This window comes from Myotis lucifugus, unplaced genomic scaffold, assembly GCF_000147115.1.
Source record: "Myotis lucifugus unplaced genomic scaffold, Myoluc2.0 scaffold_45, whole genome shotgun sequence".
NCBI classification, from domain to species: domain Eukaryota; kingdom Metazoa; phylum Chordata; class Mammalia; order Chiroptera; family Vespertilionidae; genus Myotis; species Myotis lucifugus.
Genome location: NW_005871093.1, coordinates 3,314,558 through 3,321,000, shown reverse-complemented (window position 1 = coordinate 3,321,000; position 6,443 = coordinate 3,314,558).

The following is a 6,443-nucleotide window of genomic DNA, read 5'->3' as shown; positions in this document are numbered from 1 at the left end:
TCGGCTCAGAGCAGGACTGATGGGAAAGTTGGGGCGCCGCCCCTCGTCATGCACAGAGCAGGGCTGATCGGGAGGTTGCGATGTCACCCCTAGTCACGCTCAGAGTAGGGCCGATTGGGGGTTGTGGCCCTGCCCGCTGTCACACACAGAGCCGCAGGGCGATCGGGGTTTGGTCGCTGCCCCCTGTCACGCTGATCCCGGTGCCGGGAGACCTCGCGGCTCCGCTGATCCTGGTGCTGGGAGGCATATTACCCTTTTACTATATAGGATAGAGGCCTGGTGCACGGGTGGGGTCCAGCTGGTTTGCCCTGAAGGGTGTCCTGGATCAGGGTGGGGGTCCCCACTGGAGTGCCTGGCCAGCCTGGATGAGAGGATGATGGCTGTTTGCAGCTGGTCACACGCCCTTCAGGGTGGGGGTCCCCACTGGGGTGCCTGGCCAGTCTGGGTGAGGGACTGAGGGCCGTTTTCAGGCTGGCGGGTGACTGAAGCTCCCAACCTGTCCTTTTTTTCTTTTTTTTTTATTCTGGGCCAGCTTTAGCTCTGAGGCTTGGCTCCAGCTCTGAGGCCTCAGCTGCTGGAAGCAGGTATCTGGTTTGTTTGGGTTCTATAATTGTAACACTGTTGCGGTCCTGCTCACTCCAGCTCTGAGATCCCAGCTGGCTGAAAGCAGGGATCTGCGTTTGTTCTATAATTGAAACAATGTTGCGGTCCTGCTGGCTGAAGCCTGTCTGGCTGAAAGCAGGTTTCTGGGGTTTTGTTTAGCTTCTATATTTGTAACAATGTTTCTTAAACTGCAAGCTCAGAGGCCGGCAAGGCAGGCGGGGAACGTTGGCTTCCTCCGTCACTGAAGCAAGCAAGCCTCTTGTTCACTTCAAGCTGCCTGGCTGCTGGCTGCCATCTTGGTTGGCAGTTAATTTGCATATCGCCCTGATTAGCCAATGGGAAGGGTAGCAGAGGTATGGCTAATTACCATGTTTCTCTATTATTAGATAGGAAGATAAAGTTCCAGGAAGCTGACTGTCAGTGATCTGAAGATAAAAAGATGACATGCAAACCCTGTGTCAACAGTGATCTACAAGTTAAATGGGTACAATGTGTCTCAAACAAATAAGACTTTGATCAAACACTGTTTAGACCATTTGGACCACCTTAGCATAAAAGGCTCAGAATGTTGCTTTGTCTCATCTTTAAAAATATTGGAGTTTGGAGGAACCCAAAAGAAAATGTGAGCATCCAGATATTCTGCTTTTCTAAGTATATACTCAGGTCAAATTTTCCTCTCCAAAAACTTAATCTCAGTCTTTAAATTGTAAATATCAGAATTGGGGACTTTTCCAAAATCTTAAAATACTTTTTTTTTTTGGTTAATCCTCACCCAAGGATACTTTTCCACTGATTTTTAGAGAGAGTAGAAGGGAGGGGGAAAGACACGGCGCTCCTCGACCAGAGCCAGAAACTGCAACTGAGGTTCTTGCCCTTGACCAGAAGCGAACCCGGGACCCTTCAGTCCTTGGGCCTATGCTCTATCCACTGAGCCAAACCAGCTAGGTCTTATACTTTTTTAAAAAATGTTGATTTAACTTCTGATAAAAATGCATCTCTCATTATCAGCTACATTGTGATCTAACCTCTTTCTGATTTGGACTATATTGTATAGGCAGTATTTTTATTGTATAGGCAGTATTGACTAATTAGTTGTTTGCAGGTGTGCTTACTTTAACATTAGGCAGAACTGCTTTCTTTCTGCCCTTCTTGAAGTTATATTTTGTTTTATAGAAGATATATTTTGGTTGGCAGCAGCAAGTCAAACCTCAGCCTCCACTTGCATTTCTCTAACCTCTCAGTACAATAGTGTAGACATTTGTTTGTGAACACAATATTGTAACATATCTGTATTTTTGGTTGGAGTCCAGTTCATCTGTTACAATTTAGTGATGTTCTAAGCTTTTACTTAAGTCTCATAGACCCTAGAATGACTTCATGTCTTGGCTGAGCTTCAGAGTTTCAACATACACAGATGGATCCAAACATATTCCCCCTACTATGCTGGGCTGTTTCCAGCAGTTTCTGGGGTATGAAAAACATCCAAACTGGCAAACTTCAGAAAGAGCAGGAATTTTTTGTCAGGAATATTTTGCTTCATTGTGACAAAAAGCCAACCTGTTCCCCTGTTTAAAATATGCAGTAGAATGATTTTAGCTTCTGAAATTTTCATTTCTGCGTATGAATCTATTTTGAGAAAAAGGCACACACACACACAAAAGGAGTCCTATAAACTCTCTTAAGTTTAGTAATTGTGTGGTGCTCTGAGGCTGATGGCACTGGTCTGCAACCTTGCAATCTTCACCTAGGTAAGTGCTTAGAATGCCAGTGGCCAAGCTTACACCTCCTTTCTCCTCACAATCAGGCTAGCAGGAAAGGATTCTTCCTTGCCAAAACTAAAAAGCTCCGGGGGGGTGGGGGGGGAGGACCTAAAGACACCAGCATTTACAGGTCCTATTGGTGCAAAGCCAACTTGAAACCTCATCAACCTGAGATGAAGTTCTTCTGGCCCTAATATTCTGTGAAACCTGGTATTTCCAATTAGCTTGTTATTGTCAAACTAGAGGCCCAGTGCACGAGTTTGTGCACATTGAAAGGAAATTAGTTAGAAGAAATATTTTAGAGGCCGGGGAGGGACTGAGGGAGGGCTCAAGGGCGTGTCCAGCCCATCTCTCCCAGTCCTGATCAGGCAGACCCCAGCAGCAAGCTAACCTACCACTCGGACCTACCTGATGGTCAGGGTACATCATAGTGACTGATCGAGTGGTTGACCAAACAGTCAACTGATCAGTCGGACACTTAGCATATTAGGCTTTTATATATATAGACTAGTGGCCCGTTGCACGAAGATTCGTGCAATGGACCTTCCTTCCCCTGGCTGCTGGCACCGGTTTTCCTCCAGCACCCGGGATCCAGGCCTTTGGTCCAGCCGCAGCAGCAAGGCTTGGCTTCTCTGCTCCAGCTGCTCCCAGCCCCTCCTTTTATTTTATTTTCTAGCTCTCGAGCGGAAGCCAGGGCTGGCTGGAAAACAAAAATGGTGTGCCTTAAAAATGGGACAGTCAGAGAACAAAAAAAGGTAGTTCTTTGAAATTAAAAGGTGGGAAGCATATTCAGTAGAAGGGTTTGAAGACAGTGTTGAAGAAATCTCCCAGAAAGTAAGACAAAAAAGAAAGAAAGAAAAGAAAAAGAATAAAAGAAAAAAAAAGACAAAGAGATGGAAGATTTGAGAGAAAAGATAATAAGATGATCATTTTAGGAGGATCAACATGTGAGTAACAGAAGTTCCAGAAGATGAAGAGGAGGACACTAAAGCAAAAACAAAAACTTCCCAGCTTAGAATGTCCTACTCCCTGAATGCTTAATGCATGTTATTATACATTTGTCCAAACACCAAAAGGGAACCCTAAGGTGAACTACGAACTTTGAGTGATTATGATGTGTCAATATACGTTCAAGAAGCTGGACCACAGAAGCAAGTTGTAAAATATGACCCACTCTGGTGGACGATGTTAACAATGGGGGAGGCTGTGCATGCATAGGGACAGAGGATATATGGGAAATCTCTGTTCTTTGCCCTTGACTTTTCTCTCAACCTAAAAGTGTTCTTAAAAAATAGCCTTTAAAAAAATCTTACAGAGAGGGAAAAGAGATCTCATATAATGGTTTAGCAATTCCATTAGATTCAGACTTCTCCACAGTGAAATTGGAAGCTTAAAGTGAAGGAAGCAATGACTCAATATCCTGAAGGGAAATGGTTTTCAACTTAGAATTTTGTTCCCAGGTAATCTACCAATCAACTGTGAGTATAAGATAAATAAATTTGTAGCCATTCAAGAATTTAAAATACTTTCACCCATGTTCCCTACTGGAAGGTATGTTGCACAAGTCAAGGGAAAAACTAGGAAAGAGGGGGATTTGGGTTTCAGGAAATATTGGGTGTAACTCAGAAGAGTGGCTTAGGTAAGTTTGGGCATGATGGTTGAGGAAAACCCAAGAATGACAATGACACAGCAAGTTGAGGAGCTCCTAGACAGATTGGAAGGCTCTGGGAGAGAAGTTCCAGGAAAATATGGAAGTGATAGGCAGAAATGTTGTAGTATTTGAAAAATTACATAAATGGAAAAGATGTTCCTCGACTTACTGAGGTTATGTCCCAATAAACTCATAGTTGGTTGAAAATATTCTCAGTCAAAAATGCATTTAATACACTCAATCGACCAAACATCATAGTATAGCCTGACATGTGCTCAGAACACAATATCCAAAAAACGCTGACAACACAGTACACTGTAGAGCAGCGGTTCTCAACCTGTGGGTTGCGAACAATGAAAATACATCCTGCATATCAGATATTTACATTACGATTCATAACAGTAGCAGAATTACAGTTATGAAGTAGCAACGAAAATAATTTTATGGTTGGGGGTCACCACAACATGAGGAACTGTATTAAAGGGTCACGGCATTAGGAAGGTTGAGAACCACTGTGTAGAGTATCAGGTGTTTACCAACCTGATCACATGGCTGACTGGGACTGTGGCTCTCTGCCTCTGCCCCACATCAGGAGAGAATATCAAATGGCATATGGCTAGCTCAGGAAAATACCAAAATTCAAAATTTGAAAAACTGTTTCTACTGAATGTATCTCTCTTTTGCGCCATTAAAAAGTTAAAAAATCGTAAGTAGAATCATCATAATTCAGGGGCCAACTGAATATATGAGTTCTCCTATTGTGCCGTTTCCCAGGAGATCCCTGACTAATATACTACCCTTGAAGTAAGGATCTTTCAAAGTTACCCACGCATATCCAAGTTGGTGCCCTGGAATCAAGAAGCTGGACCGCAGAAGCAACCTGATTCCTTATGTAGCAGGGTTATATTGTTCATATTTATGGAAATCCCAGGCCATTGTTACTCATTCTATAAGTATAGAAATCATTCTTCTGCCCTATAACATCTAGCAAGAGAGCAAGTCATTCAAATTATCTTCCCCAGAGAGCAGGGAAATACAATTTTGTGTCCAGATCAGGGAGGATTCAGAAGTTTACCAAAGTCCCAGGAACTTAAATTGTAGGCAGGGATAATATTGCTGTTCATCACTGTCTACTTATTTTCTATTTAAAGAGTTTTATCTTCCTAGAAGAGGGGGTTGGTTTAATAGTGTGCCAGGGGAAATGTCTAGTGAATGTATTGATTGAATGTATGATGATAAATGTGGGCAACTTATCTCCTAATCTTCCTCTAGGTTTGCCTAGCTGAGGGTGAATGAAATTATTTTTAATATAACCCAAGAAGGTCTTTTTTTATTGCCTTGGGATTCTGGTACAATACATGTGCCTAAATGACTTTTTTTTCTAAAAAGAATAAGAATTTGTAGATTAGCATCAGGTGGAAGATATTTCCATATATAGCACGTTATGCCTGAATGTAGAGTTTTATCATTTCAGCTAGGAACAATTAAGCTATGCTAGGATAGTATTTAAGAGAGAGAGAGAGAGCAAAGAAATACATATGGTGCTCAGATATCAAATATACCCACATTTTAAAGAGAATAAGATGGTCATAATTCCTCAGGGGGGGCAGGGAGTAAGAATCTTAATTATCAAGGGCAAGGATAGGTTTCTAAGGCACTCCATACATTGTTTGCAAAATAGAAGCGACCTGAAGGGCTAGGAGAAATGAGACTGTTTAACAAGCAACTTAATTTTATGTCAGATTCCATTTTCCAATATGGAATATTTCTGGGAAAAAGTTGTACAGAAGACAACATTCTCATTATTGTCATCTCCATTTTGCTTACTGGAGACAAGTGCAATGCTGAAAAGGTTTTTACTCTGATGCTCTAACAAGAAGTGTACTTCTGTCATATCTAGAGTGACTGATAATGCTCAGGACTATCCATTACTCCATTTAAATAATAGGGTTTGCTTGCTTTTAAGGTCACATGGGCTATAATGTTGGTACTGCCCTTTCTGCCACTCTGTAGTCTCTGTTTCACAGAGGATTGGTAGAAAAAGAGAAAGGGATCAGGTAGCACTTATTCCCACACACGAAAAAACACACAAAATAAACTTTTTTTTTTCAATCCTCACCTGAGGATATTTTCCCATTGCTTTTAGGTAGAGTGGAAGGGAGGGAGGGAGGGGGGGAGAGAGAGAGAGAGAGAGAGGGAGAGAAACATCGATGTGAGAGAAACATATGAATTGGTTGCCTCCCACATGCCCCTCTCCCTCCACAACTGGGACTGGCAATGAACCTGCAACCCATATATGTGCCCTTAACTAGTAATTGAACCCTTGATCCCCGGTGCATGGGCTGACACTAACCACTGAGAAACACAGGCCTGGGCCAAAATAAACTTTTATAAATGAAATAGTTTGGAAAAGTCTAAATTGACCATTG